This window comes from Calidris pugnax, unplaced genomic scaffold, assembly GCF_001431845.1.
Source record: "Calidris pugnax isolate Ruff unplaced genomic scaffold, ASM143184v1 scaffold30, whole genome shotgun sequence".
NCBI lineage: Eukaryota > Metazoa > Chordata > Aves > Charadriiformes > Scolopacidae > Calidris > Calidris pugnax.
The window spans coordinates 327,205-349,303 of NW_015090776.1; the positions used below are offsets into that span (position 1 = coordinate 327,205).

Below are 22,099 nucleotides of genomic sequence, written 5' to 3' on the forward strand. Positions count from 1 at the left end.
ATTGGTTTGTCTCCTTGGCACCACAGTACAAACTGGACTCTACATTTTAGACAGGACCCCATCCCTTATCACAAGAGCTTGGTAACGTTTACTGCTTGCTTAGGAGGAATCAACATCTTTCATTCAAACATTTCAGGACGAGGTTAGAATCATTTATTAACCATGACTTCAAAAAAATTTTTTTTCTCAAAGTTTTACACATTTCTTGATATGAAAGGGTAAAATGAAACAGTTTTGATCTCTGCTTCAGAAGCACACAGAAGGTAAAAGCAAGGAGAGGCTACCAAAGGACACAGAGACACAGCCTGTGCATGCAAGCAGAACACTAGGGAAAAAATCAACACCCAGGTGGAGCTGAAACTGACAAGGGATGAAGGGCAACAAGGGATGAAGGTCAACATCTTTCATTCAAACATTTCAGGACGAGGTTAGAATCATTTATTAACCATGACTTCAAAAAAATTTTTTTTCTCAAAGTTTTACACATTTCTTGATATGAAAGGGTAAAATGAAACAGTTTTGATCTCTGCTTCAGAAGCACACAGAAGGTAAAAGCAAGGAGAGGCTACCAAAGGACACAGAGACACAGCCTGTGCATGCAAGCAGAACACTAGGGAAAAAATCAACACCCAGGTGGAGCTGAAACTGACAAGGGATGAAGGGCAACAAGGGATGAAGGGCAACAAGGGATGAAGGGCAACAAGGGATGAAGGGCAACAAGGGATGAAGGGCAACAAGGGATGAAGGGCAACAAGGGAAAACTCCCGTGTCAGCAGCAAAAGGAAGGTTGAAGAAGTGGTGCTCCCTCTGTTTGGCAGGACAAGGACATAGTAACAAAGGTTATGGAAAAGGTTGACAAACTCCACGTCTTTTTTACCCCAGTTTTCATTGTTAAGGTCTGCCCTTCAAACTTCCCTGAACCTAGTAGCAGAGTCTGCTGGAATAAAGAATTACCTCCAAATAAGAAAGATGGAGTTTGGAAGTACTTAAGGGAATTGGAAACACACAAGTCCACAGAACCAGATGGGATGCATCTGAGATACTTGAGGGACCCAGCCAGTACCACTGATAGGCCACACTCTACCAGTTTTTGAAAGGCCATGAGACTGAGGAAGGTTCCTAATTATGGGAAAAAAGGCAAACATCACACCCAACTTCAAGAAGAGCAAGGAGGAGGATGCAGGTAATTACAGATCAGCCAGCCTAACAAAAGGAGCAAATCCTCAATGAAGACATTCCTCTGCCCAAGAAGGTGATCAGGAATAGCTAGCACAGCTTTACCAAGGGCAAATGATGCCTGACAAACACAGTACCTTACTGCAAGGAACAACTGTCTTAGAAGTTGATGGAAGAGCACTGAATAGAAGGCCATTAATGACACCCTCCCACAGTATCGTTACAGCCAAACTGGTGAGACAGGCACTGGTTAAGTAAGCAATAAGGTGTCTGGGAAACTGACTGGACAGCTGGGCTCAAAGAACAGCAACCAGCAGTACAAAGTCTGGTAACAAGTGGTTACAGTCACAGCCCTTGGGGATTACCACTCAAACTAGTACCACTTGATGTCTTTACCAATAACCCGGGTGACAGGACAGGGTGTATCCTCAGCAAGTTTGCCAAACTGGGAAAAGTGGTCAGTGTTCTGCAAGGCAGGACTCCTACTCAGAGGGACCTGGACAGGCTGGAGAAAGGAACTTCATGAAGTTCAACACAGACAAGAGCGAAGTCCTGTATCTGCAACAGAATAACCCCGAGTGACAAGACAGCCTGGACACTATCCGGATAAAAAGTTACTTTTGCAGAAAAGGACCTGAAGATCCCAGCAGGCAAAGCTGAAACCAAGTCAGCAGCGTACCCTCACAGCAAAGGCGGCCAAGCACACCCTGGGATCTGTTAGCAGGAGCCCAGGCAGCAGGTGTGGGTGAGTGATTCATCCCCCTTCTTCAGCACCTGTGAGACTGTGTTTGAAGTACTTCACAGCTAAAACCATTTTTCCCTCTGTCCACTTAAAGACCGTTAGAACGACCTTTGTCCCTGCTATTCTTTCCAAAGAAAAAAAGAAACATTCCACCAAAAAAACAGAGGTTCTCCACAAGTGTCTTACTTGTCTTTCAGAGTAATCTATTTAACTAAGCAGGTTTTGGAAAACTATTTATTTATTTACTTTTTACAAACAGACACATGCAATAAGCTACTTTTTCTCCTTCAGTTTCACGAAGTCCCCTCTTGGAACATTTCTGATATCAAAATCAAATAAACGACTTAAAAACAACAGAAGCATTTTCTAGTAATCTCCACACTGATTTTGATTCTTTTTAAAGTTAAGAATACAGGAAAAGGTGAAATAAATAAATTTCAAGCTCTTTTCAAATACATCAGGCTTTTGCTTATGCCTTAGAGACAGGACTCAGTTGAAGAAAGAATCCCCTCAGCAATCTGGGTTATAATAATGGCTCCTTTAATAGCTGTACCAGTATAACAGAGTAAGATTGAGGCTGGGACTAATTGCCAATGGTATGAATTTCAAAAAAATGCATTTTATGAAAATATACTTGAAAACATCCTAATCTCCATTAACAAATTGCCAAGGGCATGAATTTCAAAAAATGCATTTTATGAAAATATACTTGAAAACATCCTAATCTCCATTAACAGGACACCTTTATGAAGCTCAGTGTGAACACCTGAAATGAGCATTTTAATTTTCACTTAGAAGGTAGGGATTAAAATTCATGGGGAGAAACTGAGAGCTATTACAGAAAGATTAGTATGGCTAGTGGTCAAAAGAGAAAACAAACATTCAGTGTTGCACTGCGACATACTTCTGCATGCATTTGTTTAAGAGTGATGCTGCTTTTGATACCAAGATCAAAAATGCCAATATAACGTATCAGTCCATTGGGTACATAAAACAGATATAATCCAATGACAGATTAATCCAGTCTGGAAATCAGAAGATGTGTAATTACTAAGATCAGTCAAGTTTGAAATAGCCTTCCTAATATAGTAGAGGTAATAACAATATACAAATGATCATTTTTAAATCAGAGCTGAATAAATTGTAATAACAATATACAACAATACAGGTAATACAAAAATACAAAAATACAACAATATAGGTAATAACAATATACAACTGATCATTTTTAAATCAGAGCTGAATAAATTTACAAAAGCCCCTATCTAACAGTGCCCAGACTGTTCCTTGAAATTAACGAATCAACAAAAAGTTTACAGAGAAGAAAGCATATGCAAAGGAGAGAGCAGAAGAAAACCACAGCTACTTCTGTGGACACATGGAAGAAAAATATAGACACAGAGATGGCTCTTAAAAAGCAATAGTTTGTTTAATGTTGCCAAAAGTAAATAAAAAAACCAAAACCAAATGATACTACAGCTTCATAATCAATGTAAGCCAGTACTGACAGAAAAATAAGAGCTCCTACCACCCTTACTATCATTTGCTACCTTCACCACAAGTGACATAAACCAATGAAAAACCCAGAGTAGCTTCTTTCAACAGTTGTGCCTTCTTACATTAACGTACTGACCATAAAACCATGACCCAGATAAATGCATCACCCATCACAACTTACGTGACTGTATCAAGAGTGCAGTTGTCCCCTCTTTCCTACCAACACACTTCTTCCTCCTCTGGTCTGAGACAATGTCCATATGACCAGGCAAGTGAGCTGGTTCAGGAGGTTGTTCTAACCAAAAAAGTAACTTGGGGAGGAAAAAAAAAAAAAAAAAGAAGTAAAAGTACTACTTTTTAACCAGATTTGTTCTCTTAACTCACTTCCTGGCTGTGGAAGTCCCACTGATGACACAAGGGAAGGAGCATCCACTATTCACATTATTTTCAAACGCTAGAGAGTATGCACCTGGAACTTGGTTTCCACAGAAAGCCACATCATGCCCTGGCCCTTTTTGCAATCCCCTTACTAACATTGCTGAATCTTAATCTGGGCATCACTCTCTAAAGGACTGAATGCTACTTTTAACCAAGCAATACCTTTCGCTGTAGCCATCTTAAAGAAAACAGTGCCGAGTACTTCCAATAATGCTCCAATTTAGCTTCAATTCTTGTAACACCAGAGTCAATTTCTGCCTACTGTAACTATATTTGTAGTCCCCTCAAGTTTAAACTGCAAACTAACCTCTTAATTAGTATCATTAATACCATATAACCCACATAAACAAACAGAATTGGCTACAATCCTACTTAAAACCTAGACAGGGGCACAACTTGCAGAACTGATCTTATACCCCCATTAAGTCTTCCCGAGATCTGGAGCATGAGCCAATCTTACAGGCACTCAGGTTTTTGGCCTGTATCACAGAGATTCAGCAAAATAAAGCCTCGGCGCCTTTCCTAAATTTAAAGGGATAAGAAAACATTGCTTGTAACATCACCAAGATTTCTCTTTGGAGACAGAAAGGACAGCTGCCCTTCTCCAAAGTTTTGTTTGAAAAGTCACCAACGTGGTTGTGAGACTACAGCCCGACAGCGAGAGAGAAAAGCAACACTTAACTAGGCAAGTTATTTCTTATTTGTGGCTGGATTTGTTTCTGTTTCCACAAAGAGCTGACACTTTAAATCTTTTTTTTCCCCTCTTACACAGAAGAACGGATGCATACATGCATGCAGCTATGAGATGTGATAAGTTATGATTTATTTACAATGCTATCAAAAACAAGCAATCTTAACAGCACGGGCTTTGAAAGAGTGACAGAAAAGAGCAAAGTACACGCCACACTTCAGAAGCTCAGAAATGAGCAGAGCTGCCAAGTCCATTTCATTCAGAGTGCCGTACCCACTTCAGATGGTTGCAGCAAGTTTTGAAGTACTCCGTCTAAAGACAAGGATTTTTGTACCAGGATCACAGTTAGGGAGGGCCTAACTGGGGAAGCAGAATTAAAAAAAAAAAAAAAAATAAAAAGAGGGAAAAAAAAAAATCCACAATAAACAAACCGTGGATGAATCTGAGCCATGTAAACGGCACAGATTTAGGACAGTAGTTTGCTAGTTTTGGCTCTTGGGAAGTGACTTCACTTTTCCTACGGAGGAGGAGGAAGGGAGATGAACGTTTCCACAACCCTCTCCCTTCCCTCACCAAGAAAACAACTTTTTTTAAAAAAAAAATTCCCCTCTTTCCTCCAGCTCCGCGCCTCCCGAAGCGGCACTACCCCGGCGCCCGGCCGCGCACAGGGGACTCCCCCCCACAAACACAAGAAAACACCAAGAAGCGGCACCATCCCCCGACCGGCCACGCACCTCCTGCCTCCCCCTTCCTCCGCTGCCGCCGGCAGGAGAGCCGGGGCGGGCGGCCGGCAGCTCCCGGGGCCGCGCAGCCGGCCCGGAGGCGGCGGCCGTGCCGGCAGGGCCCGGGGAGGAAGGAAGCCACCTCGGGTCACCGGGCACTGTCAACAACTTTTTTTAAAAAGAAATTCCCCACTTTCCTCCAGCTCCGCGCCTCCCGAAGCGGTATTACCCCGGCGCCCGGCCGCGAACAGGGAACTCCCCCCTACAAACACAAGAAAACACGAAGAAGCGGCACCATCCCCCGACCGGCCACGCACCTCCTGCCTCCCCCTTCCTCCGCTGCCGCCGGCAGGAGAGTCGGGGCGGGCGGCCGGCAGCTCCCGGGGCCGCGCAGCCGGCCCGGAGGCGGCGGCCGTGCCGGCAGGGCCCGGGGAGGAAGGAAGCCACCTCGGGTCCCCGGGCACTGTCACCCCGTGACACGGGGCGGGTGGGCGCGCGCGCGCGCGCAACCCTTCCTCTCCCTCTCCCCACCCCCGCTGACAGGGCGCGAGCGCCGGCACCGGGCGGCGCGCGAGCTGCCGTTAAACCGTCGCCCCAACCGCCGCCGTCGGGATGGGGGGCGCGCGGGTGAATGTGGAGGCTGAGGGGAAACTTGGTGGGTGAGAGTTCTGCCCCGGGTTAGGCCTGCCCGGCCTGGGGCCGCTTCAGCGTCGCCCCGCGGAGAAGCCTTTCCCCTCGGCCCTCTGAAAAACCAGAGAGGCTGGAGCTTATACCTATCAAAACTCTTCAGCGCAGCTGAAGAACGGGGGGAGAAACCTTTAAGTCACGGTATTCTTTACCAAAAAAAAAAAAAAAAAAAAATAGTTTGCCTTTTGGTTTTGTGGCCCCGCTTCACTGCGCAGTAGATGGAGCTTGCTTATCAGCAGGGGGTTTGCATGGTTAAATATTTAAATAGTAACTACACGTGTATGTTCAAATAAATATCAGCATTGTTTATGTTTAAATAAAGCGTGTGTAAATAATGAAAGATTGTCCTGTTGGTTTCTTTTCTCTCTCTCTTTTTTTGCCTTGTGAAACAAATTACATTTAAATTGACCACGTAATTTACACAGCTTGCCTGTGTGCCTCCATTTCAGATGGGGATCAGCACAACCTTAGAGAACACGAGGCCACAGCCATACATAGAATAACGCCATTATTCTATTTACGTGAAAGGCAGTGGGGCTGCATCCAGTCACCCCGGGATGGCCAGACTCCCCAAGTGGGCCCTGCTCGTACATTGTACATTTTAGTGATGATGCTCCTTGTTTGTTGTGTGGGTGACTATTTTTGTCAGTTAGGTTGACGGTTGGACAAGATGATCTTTAAGGTCCCTTCCAACCTAGAAGATTCTGTGATTCTGTGATTCCGATCATTTCTTCGTCACTGGGGACAGTGGGCTCCTAACGGGGACAGCAGGTCTGCTCCCACAGCTTCCAAGTGACACAGGTGTTGGAAGGCAAGGAGTCCGTGGGCAGCACTTCCAGCCTTCCCTCCCATCCCAGCTCCCTGCTGGGAAACTTGGGCATAAAGGTTGAAGCACAACTACTTGTAGCTGCAATAACACCCAAGTCTGATTTTAGAGATTCTTTTAATGCACTGTAAGAGTACAGCTACTGAAAGTTGGTACGTCCAAAGTGTTTAATTCTTCTTCATGCTTGTTTGTGGTCTTCTGGCCTTGCTATGCTGTAATGAACCAGTCTCAAAGCTGGCAAGGAGAGCATTTCCCAGAGAAAAGCAAAGCAGGGCTACTTGGCCAGTCCTATGCTGTGCCAGTCACCCACTTCGTTGTTGTTACGTCTATTTCCTAGTTGTCTGCAGCTGGTGTAAATTCAATTATCTTCAGATTATTTTTATCACACCACAGGGTTCACATAAACCACAAAAGCGGAGGAAAAGAAGAAAAATTAAGGAGACAAATGTTTTACTGAATATTGCAATAAAGGAACAGTAAGAAAACAGGTTTCGTAGCATTGTACTCAGACACTGCACACTTATGTAAGAATATGGGTAATAAGCAGGAGGAACTGAAAGTCATTACATTCATAACCAAAAATATGAATAAATGGTGGGAGGTGTCCCTGCCCATGGCAGGAGGGTTGAAACTTGATCTTTAAGGTCCCTTCCAACTCTTAACCATTCTATGATTCTTAATTGTAATAACTAGTTATGGAAGGGTAGAATTTGTTCAGGAAGCACAGGTAGGAGAAAAGGAACATAAGGTACAGAACTAGTGAAAATACTTGGATAAAGGCAAAAAAGAAAGGTAAAGAACTATGTCACAGCAAAGACCCATTAGCAACCCACAAACGAAAAAGATTAAGTGCATGGTACTTTAATTTGAATAATATCATCCAAAGCATAGGAACTGGTGATAATGAGACTTGAAATAACAACATACCTACTCAGAAAGGAATTTGGGAGACTATATGAGTGACAGTGGTACGTTAATGACTCTTCAAAAGGGAAGGGAAGGAAAAGCAAACCAACGCACTTTGAAGAAAATAAGTTTTAGTTGTTAAAAGGGGAGGGAAGGAAAATCAAACCAACACAATTTGAAGAAAATAAGTTTTAGTTAATTCACACGTTAATGACTCTTCAAAAGGGAAGGGAAGGAAAAGCAAACCAACGCACTTTGAAGAAAATAAGTTTTAGTTAATTCACAGTTTGAATGTCAAATCTAACAGTTTGAATAGCAAATCTAACAAAAAGTACGCTCTGGAAAGCTTGCTGTTTCCTATGGAATGAACATGAAGGCTACAAGCAGGCCATGTCAATGAGAAAGCAAGCCAGTAACAGAAGAGTCTGGCTAAATCTAAACCATTTCCATGGCTTGTACCTTGTGAAAAAACCAGAATCTAGGTTAAATTATTAAAACTGACAACAAAGCGTTTATTGTAATAGTAGGGAAAATCCAGAAAGGTTAACATGCAAAAGAGCTAAAACTATCAAAGGGCCATGTAGCATAACAACAAAAAGCTTACGTGAAAGATAACCAGGGAAGAACTGACTTGCCCTCAGGTGGGTGAGGAAACTATTACCAAGTCACGTCAGGAAGACCAAAGCCTCATTTTTTTTGCTTTGTTCTTCTCCAAAACATCAGCTGTACTCGGATGGCTTTCACGGTAAACATTAGCAACATAAAAAACCAATGCTCAAACTAAACTAAAGAAAGAAATAGAATCTATTCAAGTAAGATGGTTACAGAAGTCACGTACCAGAGAAGTTTCAGCCAATATATTTAGCGAAATGGCTAAGCAATCTCAAAGCTATTTGCAATTACCTTCAAGAACTGAGGTTCCATGAGATCAGGAAAAAGAAAATGATGCCTACCTTAAAAAAGAAAGAATGGCAGTCAGAAGCCAGTCAGATTTACTTTCTATCAAGCAAAATACTGGAACAAATTATTAAGTAAATTATTTTTAAGGCCTTGGATGATAAGATTAATAATAATCAACAATAACATCTCAAAACCAAATCATGGAATCTTGACTTCAGCAAGGTTTCTGATGATGTATCATCTAACACGCTCCTAAAAAAGATAGAGAAGCATTAATTACACCAAACCTAGGTGAAATCATTAGAAAATGGCACTCGGAAGTAGTGTCAAGTGATTCACAATCAAATAAGGAGTTTGTAGCAAGTGAGATCTTCAGATACTTCCATCCCAGGTCCTGGACTGCTTCTGTGATACAACAGGATAGAGAATAGTTTTATCATATTTGTGGAGGATATCCTGTTCGGGTGAGAGCTGCAAGCATTTTGGAAAATATAATTAGAATTGGACAAATCATGACAAGTTGGAACAAAGATGTGAAGTAAATAGGATGTAATTCAATAAGGCAAGAAACTGTTACGTATAGCTGGGAATAACTGACTCCAAAAAAGTAAGATGGAGACAAAATGGCTAAGCAGTTACTTTACAGAAAGAAGTCTTGGTTCATAGCAGTTCACAAATAGAAAATGAGCCAACAGTGATTTGGTGTCACAAAAAATGTGACTGCTTTATTGAAATACAGAAATTGACTGGCAAACACAAGAGCAGCAAAATAATTCTTCCACTTCACTGAGCTCAAAGAGGCTTTCAGTAAAGAACAGTTCTTGGTTCAGGGCACCTCCTTTCAATTAGAGAGATCTCTGTGGAGAACATAAAGAACTACCAGAAGTCTGGACAACTTAACCTTGAGTAATATTCAAGTACGACTGAAGGAAGTTCAGTTGGCCATCTGAAAAATCAGACATTAATATACAGTCTAGAAAAATATGAGAATTTGATGTAAAGAAAGCTTCTGTATGTATATGAGAAAAGTGAATACACTGATAATGGAAATATTTTTTTTGCTGTATAATAAACTCTCAAGCTAAAACACTTAATGAAACTTTCTTTCTTAGCATACTTAAATCCTTATGTCTTAATATCCTGTGAGGCATGATAAAAATCCTGAAGGTGTAAAGCATCCAGATATTGGGGGAAAAAAAGAAAAAAATCACTTCTTTTAAAGTCCACCAAGAAAAAAAATCAATGCCAGGCCTCTCTTGCATTATCCACTACGGGGAGCTGAAGTGTAATATTGCTGGGCAGATGGTGATAAAGGAATCCAGTTGCACACTTAATTGGAGCTATAAAGACCACGTGTATTAATTTCCACAACCTGACCTCTACGGAGCTCACATATAAATATTTGGCTTGATAGAGGGAGTTCCATTTAACCTTCTCTGAAGGATAATGGAAAGCCAAGGTCGTCCAGCCTGTGCTCTGAACAGGCATCTCCCACAACCAGTCCTTCTGCCTGTGTCAGAAACCAGAGAACTACTGGGCCTGTCTGGAGAGGTCTGAAAACAGGCTTGAAGAAGAATTCCTATTTAGGAGATGATTAAGCCTTCCTCCAGAACTAATGGGAAGAAAGTATAGAGTTCAGAATAAAACCACCAAATTTGGGAGCAGGAATGCTGGGAAAACATATTGATAAGATCAATTTTGGAATAGACTAGTGTGCAACTTGTGTGGAAGACACGGTCCCAGCAACTTTTTGTATGTTTGTATCATTCTTGTTAAATCAGAATTTCCAAGATAAAAATGAAACTTTAAAGAGAATTTGTAACTGATCCCGCTGTGGTCTTTTTCTCCTGCAGCTTAGGCACTAGCATGATCCCAGGGATCTTGTCTCAGGTCTTTACAGTGTATGTTTGAGCACACTAGCCTAGTAAGGTTGATCTTACTGCTGGAGTAAGCTCTAAAACCCAAAAAAGTGAGTGACTTCTTACAGCTTTAGAACTACTAGCACTGGAAGGAAATACTTAGGAATAGCTCCTGCGGTGACTTTTCTCTAGGGAGGTTTTGATACCCTTAAAACCATAGGGCTGGTGCTAAACATCATATGCCAGAGGTAAAATGGAGTCAAATTCACCTTCAACAGGTAATTAATCAATACTTGAACTTTATGGGAAGCATTTCTCTTTTTGAGTGGTTAGATACAAACTGTGGAGAAGTTAAGTCCGGTGCATTAAAGATGTTCAGCACAGTTCAAATATTCTAATTAAACAGTGACACAGCCCTAAATAGACACACTGTCCACATAATCAAGAACAGAATATAGAGAATCTATTTTATAATGTGGTTGTTATTTTCCCATATTTGGGGGTTCAATAGTACAGAAATGAGTTTACAAGTTATTTCTGACAGAACAAATCGATAAGCATCTGACAATGGTTGCAACTGAAGCAATAGCTTATTTTCAGCTCTATTAAGTGGGAAAAAACACAAAGAAATGTTGTTTCTAGAGTTTTTAAGAAAATGTGGCCATGGCCTTTTTGTTAAATTAACAGTTACAGACGGAATTTGCAAATTCTTTCACCTTTATCTGCCTCAAAAAAACAGTATTATTCTATTTTACAGAGAATTAATTGAGATCTACACTACCCATAGTCACTCAGAACAGAGACAGAATGGAATTTAGTCCTGGATTCCTAATGAACAACTATAAAGTATTTTGACATTTTAATGAGCTAGTGTATAAATGCATAACCATACAAATACATTTTAATTAGAAGTGATATCCTGTCTACTGAGATTTTAAAAATTACCAGCATTCTTTTTGTAGAAATCAAACTATTACTTGTTATTTTTATATATTAGTGCTATATTTTAATGAGATTTGGTATGGTCTTTTGTATGTTGCAGATTTACAATTCAGGGCTTAATTTCCTTGTTACTTTTGCATGATTTATTTATGAATGTGGCTACTTTTTAGAGCATTTATACCTTAATAAGATATCATAATAACAAAAATAGAAAGACTTATGAGGAATTAGTGACAAAAGAAGACTTGTGTAACTTTCCTAAAATATGCATCCAGAGGAGCAATAGAAGGGAATGAGACAGCTTGAATGATAAAGAGCATTATTAACAATTTTGTGAATTAGACACAATTCAGTAGTTGAGAACCATTTGAAAACAACACCCTGAAGAATTCCTGTGGTATATAAATGCATAACTATCATATAATTACAAGTGAAAAATCCTTTCTGCTGAGATTCCAAATGTTTAAAAAGAGCAGCAACTCTTGTGTAGCTACACCCTTTTAAGAGCTGTGATCTCTAGTTTGCAAGACGTAGCTGAAGACATCTGCATAGCACCATCCACAAATAAAATCCTTTTGCTACCTGTCAACATGTCCTGTGTGATGAGGAACAATGTCCCTGTCTCTCACTTGGCTCCGACTTTTCGAGCTGTTAGGTTCTTGATGGGAATAAGGTTTCCTTTCCTGCTTAAACTTCTAATAAATTTAATTTTTTGCTGTCTTTCAGCCAAGTTTTACTATGTATGACTACATATAGACTGCAAACGTGCAAAGGGATATGTGCTGATCCTTTCTGTGCGTTCAGAAAGGGTGACTGGGCTGTTTGTGGCATTCTTGGCCCTGTCCTGTAACAACTGAATCGAGCGTCAGGCTTCAAACAGCATTGCTAAATTGGTGGGCTCAGCTCAGTAAATGGTCAGTAAAATGACAGGAGCATCCCCTCCTTTTTGGAGTGAAGGCTGGAACAGGATAGGTATCAAGGATGCCGCTTCCTTCTGAGAAATGCGAATTTGATAATTTAATTGGCTCAGATTTGATGGAAGAATATGAGAGAAGGGGCCAATTTGACACTGCTAAGTATCTCAGGGTAGAATTTTATATGAAATGGGGCTGGAAAAAATAAGTCATTTTTATGCAAAAGCTGATAAGGATTATATCGATCTTCTGAAAACCTGCAGAGACCTAGAAGTAGAGATAATACTGTTTCACATAAGCTATCACTTCACTGTGTATATAATATAAATTTGCTTGACAAAGTATGTTTTACAGAGGTCTTATCGCTAAGACTTTTATCCTTTCTCTCTCTTTCTTGTGCAAAGCATTATGAAAAAGCAAGAATAGAGTCTAAATCTATATCAAAATTACCAAACGATTAAACAGTGTGGGGAAATGAGATCAATTTTCCTTACTTATTTTGTGTAACTGTTGTATGTTTCATATAGTCCACAACTTAACATCAGAGGCACTCACTCACATCCTTTAGTCAATTATGGATCAGTCAATTAATGCAGACTCTCCTTGGGTTGCTCGGATAGCTATCAAAACAAAATGAATTAAAATCTTTTATAGGGTCAACAATAGGTTTTTTTGCTGGTAGTTACACAGTTCCAATTGCTTACATTTCATGTTGCTGAGTTAGAAGATCTTTATCTTGCTTTAGCTATAAGAAACAAAATTAGGTAAGTGCAAAAACATACGTCAGGAAATGTTACCCTCCCATCACCAAGTGCTTTGATGTTCATATACATACACTAAGTATATCTATACATATTCATATATACACATATACAGTCATACCTACATAAACACAAATGTGTATTGCACACATTCTCTGATCTAGGTATCTAGAACTGTTCTGTTGCTACATCTATACACTTCTGCCTTTAAAACCCAGTGTCCATAAATCCAAATGTGTTGATTTCCTTCAAAAATGAGAGATTAGCCTAAAAGAAAAAAAAACCCACACAAAAAACATTTGTCCCTCCAGAGCCCAATCTGCCCTACAGCCTCCATCTGCCCCCAGCCTCACTTGCCCCAGGCCAGGCACCCATGGGGACACTGGTCCCACAGGGCCCAGCCAGAACTGCACCCCCAACCACTGTTACCCCCTCAGGAGGATTTATTGCCCCCAGAGAGGGCGGTGGGGGTGTCATTTCTTCCCTCATAGCCAGGAGGGGGACACAGACCCAGCACAGATTCCCAACACCCACATCCCTGGAGAAGTGTCTGCCCCAAACCATGGTTTCATCCCCCAACCAGTGCCACAATTACCACCCCAGGCCCACTGTTACCTCCTGCCTCCCCTGAGGCTGTGGCTGCCAGGAAGGCAGCTTGAGCTCTGGGTGACCCTTATGGCTGCTGAAGGGCTGAGTCCCTCCTGCAGTAGGGGAGAAATGTCTCCTTCTTCAGCCAAGCCATGGCGCACTCTTTCAGAGGAAGCTGCCAAGAGTCGGGAGGAGGTGGCAAACAGTTGGAAAAGAAGCTGAAGATCACACTGAAGGAAAGCAGAAAGTCAAAATCTCCTCCTAAAGTGCCAATCGTGATTCAGGATGCCAGTCTTCCTTCGGGTTCTCCCCCACAGATCCAGATCTTAGAGAGGCTGACAACGAATGGCGAACTGCATGCTCAGTAATCCCAACTCACAGAATCCCAGAATCTTCTAGGTTAGTATATAGTCCACAACTAAACCCTTTCAGTGAAAAAATTTTTCCTAATATCCAGCCTGAACCTCCCCTGGCGCAACTTGAGGCCATTTCCTCTTGTCCTGTCGCCTGTGACTTGAGAAAAGAGACCGACCCCCATCTCTCTACACCCTCCTTTCAGGGAGTTGTAGAGAGCAAGAAGGTCTCCCCTCAGCCTCCTCTTCTCCAGGCTGAATAACCCCAGCTCCTTCAGCCTCTCCTCATAAGACTTATTCTCCAGACCCCTCACCATCTTTGTCGCCCTTCTCTGGACCTGCTCCAGCACCTCAATGTCTTTTTTATGGTAGGGGGCCCAAAACTGGACACAGTACTCAAGGTGAGGCCTCACCAGTGCCCAGTACAGGGGGACAATCACCTCTCGGGCCCTACTCACCACACTGTTCCTGATACAGGCCAGGATGCTGTTGGCTTTCTTGGCCACCTGGGCACACTGCTGGCTCATGTTCAGCCGACAGTTGACCAACACCCCCAGGTCCTTTTCTGCCCGGCAGCATCCCAGCCTTGCCCTTGAAATCCTTGGCACAAAGGGAGGCAGAGTACACGGAGGCCAGGAAACAAATACTGGGCAGCATGAGCCCCAAAGAAGAGCAGAAGAAACCCATTCTAGATAGACCAACAAGGATCTCCCAGACGGAGGACACCAGACAGCCCAATAATGTGAGTAGGCAGACTCGATTTTAAGCTCTTTTCCAACCTAAATGATTGTACAATATAATTTGTATCTCTGGTTTGTTTGTTTTTTTCTTTATACTCCTAACACTGAAAGGTAGACTGAGGGTTGGCTTTTTAGAATTTTAATACTGCATTCCCAGGAGTCTCTGTTAAATTTGTGAGCTTGCAGAGTGCAAGACAAAGCCAGTTTGTTTACTCTCTGCCTGCTGACACTTGTGAATTGTAGCTGTTACCCCTGAGAGATCAGTGAATGAGTATGTTTGCTCTCAACTGATTTTCAATGTTTGACTCACCTAAGTAGGGTAGAAAGAGTTTTATCTTGTCTATTTAATATGCAAATAAGGGTATACATGGATATGTGTTTCCTGTGGAAGGAAATCTAAGGAGAGGATGTTTTTTTGTGTATGAAAATAGAGGACACTCCTTTTTTTTTCTCTTTTTTTTGCAGAGCACAGTGTGTTAATGGAAACACTGATAAGAAAAGCTGCTGCCTGGGAGAGACAGTGATAAACTGCAACATAAACAACCTTTCCGTATCAAGTTGCTGAACCGAAGCTCAACTATAGTCAAGTTGTAAAGACCAAGAACTTTAGAAGGAAGATGAATAACTTAGTTTCTGCCTCCTGTTTTTACGTGCAAGTAGCATATGTCTGCCTACCACAGCCACCAGAACACCAAAAGCATTAGAGAGAAATAGACTGGAGAAACTGTGGCCTTATGTATGAGAGTGAGAAACTTCCCTAACAGAACAGAAAGCGTGCTTCTCAAAATATTTTGAATTTATCAGCAGGCTAAAACTCTTGCCCATACCGTAGCCTGCCATGTGCATCAATGAGTTTGTAATAAATATCCATTAATCTCTGAGAAACTGCTGTCACTCTTGCTAAAGTGAAATTAACTAAATGTCTTTAAAAAGTATATACAATGTAAGCTCCATCTGTGCTCACAGTATGTTCTGATCCTTTCACTGTTGTTTCTTTAGCAATTATATCAGTAGCTTATATTGAAAAATAACATCAGAAGTAGTTAACAGCCAAACCACAATTACTATCTCTTCCTGTCTGGTAATGAGAGCTAATTCCACTATTAGTTACTACTTTTAATTCAATTTACTGATTCCTTTTGGTGAATTTCCTATTTCTTCTTCCGTAAATGCCACCTCCTTTACCTGCTGGAATCAAAGAAGAGTAAGCAGCGTCATACGGCATGTCACATTTCTATAGCCTTCAACCAAAAAATCAACAAATTTGAAAAAATATTATTTTATTAACAATGAAAGATACCAACTTCTTTTTATGAAACCGGTGTTCTTTTTAACCAAACTAAAAAATAAATGTAATACTTAGAACATTAAATTTAAAAAAAAAAAATCTTTCAAGGTTAGGATTAATGATGTAATTCTTGATGACAGTTCTTGATTTTTGTTTATAGGTCTCTTCTTAAAATTATCACCAAGGGGTGAAATGTTAAAAATGTCCCTCTGCAACTACTGGAACAATAAACTCTTTAAAAACTGCTAGAATTGAGACCTAAGCAGCAGCTACTCAAGATCCACACTAATATAAAAACACCTAAACTTACTTTATGCAGTTATTCATACACTAGGACTAGCTAAGGCTTACTTGGTCCTTTACTTTTATTTTCCTGTGGGAATTGATAGTCCCATTTGTTGGAAGATGCACTGGGAAAGTCTTGTATCAGGGGTTCTCAAACCAAATCAAAACTTTGAGTCTTTACAGGTGGCAGTAAGCAAGCGTAACTCATCAGCATGTTTAATTTTACTGCAGAAATGTGATGTGACTACAAAAATGTAAGACAGTCCCACTTTTTACTTATAGAATGAGTGCTCTGCCTGGGAAATTGGATTGGAAAAATTACTCAGATAGCAGTTTAAAGTCATTACTGTAACTTGCACAAGTGTGGAGGATGCAAAAGCTGTAGTGGTTGGAACAGAAGACCAGAGCATGGGGTTTATTCCTCATCTTGTCACTGCTTGCTATATGAATCTGAAAAGTTGATTAACCTCTACAGTTTAGCTTCCCCTGCAAAGTGAGAGTAAGGTTGTGGTTTTACATGCAGCTAAACAAGAGTGCTAACTTGCTGTAGAAAACCCATGCTGACTGCGCTGCCCTACCTGCCTTTCGTCTTCCCCCAGCTTTACATGAGGAAATCTGCCAGAAAGGACCAAAAATTACATTGCTAATTTAGGCTGTTCTCGGTTTTATATGCACACCCGAGCTGGAATTCCGATAAAATGTAATTTTCTGAATTCTTTATCATCTCAACTCATATGTTACTGTGCTAAGCTCAATTAAAGGCTGTTGTAAAACGTGACGCAACAATATCATGGAGGAATAGAAAAGAACAAATGTCAACATAAGTACCACTGAGGGAAGGAAAGAAAATAAAGGCTCGTACTTCTGCTTTTTGTTGAGACAGAATAGAAAAGGAAATAAATCAAGGAACTAAGGTGCAAGATAAAGAGGTGGCAGCATATGGCACTTGGCAGAGGCTCTAGACCCTACCCGGGGAGGGGGGAGCAGATTCAGAAGCCAAACAAACAGATGGTTATTTCAGCAGAGGGCACCAGAACAACAAGTACGTGGTACTGACTTTGACTTCCTCTGCCCAGTGAATATTAAATGTCTAATAAATATCCTCACAGCCTCCGAGTGGGTTTTCGTTCTTGTTATGCTGCAAATCTTTTCACTTCAGAATGCTCCTAAATTTTTGTCTTCTTCTAATCAAAGGGAAGTTTCTTACCTTCCTTATCATTTCTTCCTTTTTCACAGCAACTGAAGCCACAGGGTATCTTTATATAAATTTTTGCATTCGTAGCAGCCTGAAAACACAAATGTTAAAAACTGACTGATATTCTGCAAATCTATTATGCATAGCATCAAAAAACTGCAACAAGTTTTGCAATTTTTTAAACAAATCTGATAATTTTTGGTGGGTTATACAGCATTATTTGCTTCTGCAAACTGAATGGTTGAAAGAGAAGCATTCATGGAGGAATCTTAATGCTATACTTACGCACTTCACATTCCTTTACACCAATCAAGCTTCTGTTGTATAAAGGAAATCTAAACCTTATGCGTTATGGTGAAGATATTGAGCATGTCCTTCCACAATGGAATGCTTTATTTTGCTTTCATCTTATTATTATTTTAAAACAAGCATATATAACTAGTTATAAAAGTTGCATCTGAATTACATGGGCTTGGATGATATTCAGCATATTCACGGAATCACGGAATTGTTGGGAGTTGGAAGGGACCTCTAGAGATCACCTCGTCCAACTTCCCTGCCAAAGCAGGGTTGCCCAGAGCACATCACTCAGGATGGCATCCAGGTGGGTCTTGAAGATCTCCAGAGAAGGGGACTCCACAACCTCCCTTGGCAGCCCGTTCCGGGGCTCTGGCACCCTCACCATAAAGAAGTTCTTCCTCATATTTGAGTGGAACTTCCCATGTTCCAGCTTGTGCCCGTTGCCCCTTGTCCTGTCACTGGGAACCACTGAAAAGAGTCCGGCTCCAACATCCTTCAACCCACCCATTAGATACTTGTAAACATAAATAAGGTCTCCCCTCAGCCTTCACTTGTCCAGGCTAAAGAGCCCCAGCTCCTTGAGCCTTTAATGAGTATTGGTGCTCTTGTCAGTGGAATTTTATAAAAGTGCAGGAAATACAGGTTTTGCTAACGTTATAGTCAAGCACACAAAGGTGCTCAAGATTTTCATTTCTGTTATCTTTTATTTCATGTGATATATGCAAGAGTGGGAAATAACAAGGACATGTTTTTAAATGCTTGCAGCCAGATGGAAAAATATTTAATTCTTGCCTTTCATTCTGATACCACAGGTTTCAAAATGAGAAATTTTCCATTATTATCCGCTTTACAGGTCACACAGATAACTAAAATAGCAAACTGAAACATTACCAAGACATTACAAAAAAAGTTTCTTTTTTATGAAGACAGCTATTCTGTTACCACAGTTTTACATCAGTTTTCTATGGAAAGAGTAATATAAAAATTGCATCATGAGATTATATGATTTGACAGTAACACTAGTATTTTACCTATTTCTCTCAGTCATGCAGGCTAATATGGAGATTCATTTCTACTGTATAATCTGAAGAACATTACTAGGGTGACCACAAATGTAAAATCCTAGAACCATGCCATGTTACCCCCTTTTGGAAGGAAAAAAAGAAAAAGAAGCACTGGAAAATTGAGACGATATGTTTTAGAATCAAAACTAATTCCTGTGTGTTTTTAAGAACATAAAAGAACAATGTGAATAACAATATGTTGTAGAATCAAAATTCCTGTGTCTTTAAGAACATAAAAGAACAATGTGAATAACTAGAGCTAAATTACACCAGATTTAATAAGATGAAATGAGATATGAAAACAGTAATCCCAAAAGCAAACACTGTTTTGTATTTCATATGCTGGTGTGTCATGCAGGAAGAAATGCTGCATAACTGGAGAAAGCAGACATTAAATATAATCTAGGTATCTAGTGGGATCAGCTCCCAAAGAGAGGGAAACTTCTGAATTTTTAAAATCCAGAATAAACATTAATCATTAGAAAAGTGTTACTCTGATGGAGGTCTAAAACGGGTTTTAGATTTAAAGTACTCTGCCTTGCAATGTTACTTAGTAAGAAACATAGGTCATTTCAGATCCCATTTCTTTAAATTTAAACAATGCAGTACTGTGGCAAACTATGTTGTAATACTGAAAATTGTTCACCAGTAAATACTGGTAATGCAACTTACTAAGTGGTAACAGCATGAATTGATGAGGGATAACACAAGCTACCTGAAAATGAAAACTTTTCAGCAATATAGGAACCATATACAGGAACCAAGTATGGGAAGTGGTAGAAGTCTCCAGATGGAATATTAAAAATGAGACTGAAAAAACCACCAGAATAATGTACTGTGTACAATCACCTGCTATAAACCAGGAAGTAAGAGGATGTCCTTGGGCCTTGACCATTTCTAGTTGCTATGACTTTAAACAAAGGTTGCAGAAACCACCTAGCATTTTAGCTCCTAGTGCTGGCTTCTGTGTCCAAACAGGATACTAGTGACTTCAATAAGGTTCACCTTTCTAGCATAACATTTAGGAGAGGAATCTGCAAAAGATGGCAATTGCTGATTGAAAAATTTCTGTGGCATGTACAGTTTTAAATCAGAACAATAGGATGAAGACAATAATTAAACTGATGTAGAACAACATGCAGAGATACTACCTAGTAGTTCATTTCTAAGAGGGAGGACTAATTAGATAGGAGTATAATGATTCAGGTTTGTGGGCTTTTTAACAAACTATGCTGCAGTTTGCCAACTGGTTATATGAAAGATTGTACTTCAGGACAAAGACTCTTACATAATTTATACAGTCATTAAGAACAAGCGGTATCAATGTTTCATTGGGGCATTGTAGGAAGTAGGAAGTATTAAAATGCCAATACAATGATAAAAATGTAATAATGTACTAATCTGTGATCATTCCTGACTTCTGAATCTGGCTGTGATATTCTTTATTAAATTATTCATTTAGATATTTTATTGTGTAAGGATTCTGATGCTTACAAACATTGATTGGTTTAGATTTCTGTTTGTACACTAATAAATCTTTCCTGTTAGTCTCCTTGAAATAATAATAAAACATTCATAAAGCTTAAGATTCACACTTCCTTGTTAAACTTCCCAATTTACACTTATTTTGTAATTCATAGTAAGTTAAATGTGGTCTTTATAAAGATCTTAGCCTTCTGTGTTCTTAAGATCCCAAATGCCTGTGAATATGTCATTTTATTCAAGCACTAATCCTTGGTAAGCATTAAGCGTAATTGTTTTGGTGGAAAAGACTAAATAATAGAGACAATTTCTTTAGTGAAACTGAAAGCTTTTAGCTACTATCACCACATTAGTTGTAAAGCTAACAGGAAAATCTCTCCGCAATCAATACAAGAGTCAGAAATAGGAGCTGAAGATTAAACTTTCCCTACATCAACTTTCCCTCATTTCCAGGAGTTCAGCTTTACTACCTGTTCCCGTATTTCTGTCTGCACGTCATGACCCAGCTTCCTTTTGCAGGTGCTGTATCAAGCCCCTGGTTCTGGGCCTGATTGCTTCTGACCTGACATTGCACTATTTTAATGGTATCTCAAGGTCATGTAGCCCTCTGCAGTTCAGATGTTGAACTGATAATGCTGGAGTGTTATCAGTGCACGCTCCTTGCAGTGTTATAAAATGTTTAGAAGTGCAGTGATTCCATACACAGCATCTCACCCAATGGCCTCACGTCAGCATTGCTCCTACAGAGCCTCCAGCTGGGCATACGCACTTGATAAAACACCTGGGCAATAGAATGGGCCACCAAACCCCACTTTTTGTTGTTAAATTTGGCAATAAATTGGGAAAATTCCTTAGCATTTGACACCACAGTTCATGTTCTCATAAAACAGGAACCAGCTTAACGCTACTTTGAAATATCTTGATGTTTAATAATTAGTTCTCAAAGCATTTTAAAACTATCAGTATGTGCTAACTAAATGCAGCCAGTCACACTAAGACTTGTAACGTATTTCATAACTTCACTTTAAATTTTTTTTTCTGTAGCCCTTAGATACTGCATGATACAGGACGGCTTGGTGGGGCCCGAACACATCTTACCTGTAGTGTTGGTTGAGGCTGAAGATGAATTAAAGTGTCGTGCAGCAAAGAAATCTATGGGGGCCCTTCTCCTGCAGCAAGCCCAGCTCTGTGCCTTCCCATGCCGGGCATAACAGGGGCTTTGCCATGTGCAGCCACCTAGAGTGTACCTGGATGGGGAACAGCACTTGATTTTCTCCCCTCTAAGTAAAAAAAAAATAAACCAACGCCCAAGCTCTTAATGTTTGATGGCGTGAGGCAATCACAGTGGGGAAAAAGAGGGGAAGACGCAGTGTGCCCCGAACAGAGGAAGCCCCCTCGCTGTGTGGGCGCTGAGGGAGGGAAAATGGCGGGTTGAGGCATTTGAGAGGCCCCGGAAAGGCGGAGAGCTCCTCAGGCTACGCTTAAGGCGCATAAACGGCCTCACAGCCCCGCCGTGATCGAGGGTGACGAGAAGATGAGGTAGAAGAGCGAAAAAGCCCCCTAAAGGGCGAGGGAAGGCAACGGGGAGCATACACCGACCCTGACAGGAACGGACTGCACCCCCGCCCGGCGGCGCCACCCCTCAGCCCGCCGAGCTCTCCCAGCGCTCCGGCCCGTGACTCGGCTCTTTCTCTCGGTCCCGCCCCGCCTGTCCCGGGGGCCGGGCGCAGGAAGGGGCGGGCG

General features: G+C 40.9%; 1 protein-coding gene and 1 long non-coding RNA gene across 4 annotated transcripts in view; both read right to left on the reverse strand.

Moving 5' to 3' along the window:
* LOC106890775 (rab GTPase-activating protein 1-like) overlaps window positions 1-4,868 on the reverse strand; it is a 273,774-nt gene extending 268,906 nt beyond the window's left edge. Inside the window, exons 1-2 of the mRNA XM_014946791.1 lie at window positions 4,818-4,868; window positions 3,597-3,726 (exon numbers count right to left, since the gene is read on the reverse strand). The gene's annotated coding sequence lies outside the window, so the exon portion shown is untranslated. The remainder of the gene's footprint in view (window positions 1-3,596; window positions 3,727-4,817) is intronic.
* Window positions 4,869-8,192: 3,324 nt separating this feature from the next.
* LOC106892130 lies at window positions 8,193-22,059 on the reverse strand. 3 transcript variants are annotated; one of them, XR_001412826.1, is made up of 4 exons: window positions 21,956-22,059; window positions 21,455-21,603; window positions 17,523-17,601; window positions 14,503-15,930 (listed from the first exon to the last, which is right to left on the reverse strand). It is a non-coding gene; the product is annotated as an uncharacterized LOC106892130 (long non-coding RNA). The 3 variants fall into 3 exon arrangements; XR_001412827.1 differs by lacking the exons at window positions 14,503-15,930; window positions 21,956-22,059 and adding an exon at window positions 8,193-8,638 and having other exon boundaries at window positions 21,455-21,946; XR_001412825.1 differs by lacking the exon at window positions 21,956-22,059 and having other exon boundaries at window positions 21,455-21,946.
* Between the last annotated feature and the right edge of the window lie 40 nt (window positions 22,060-22,099).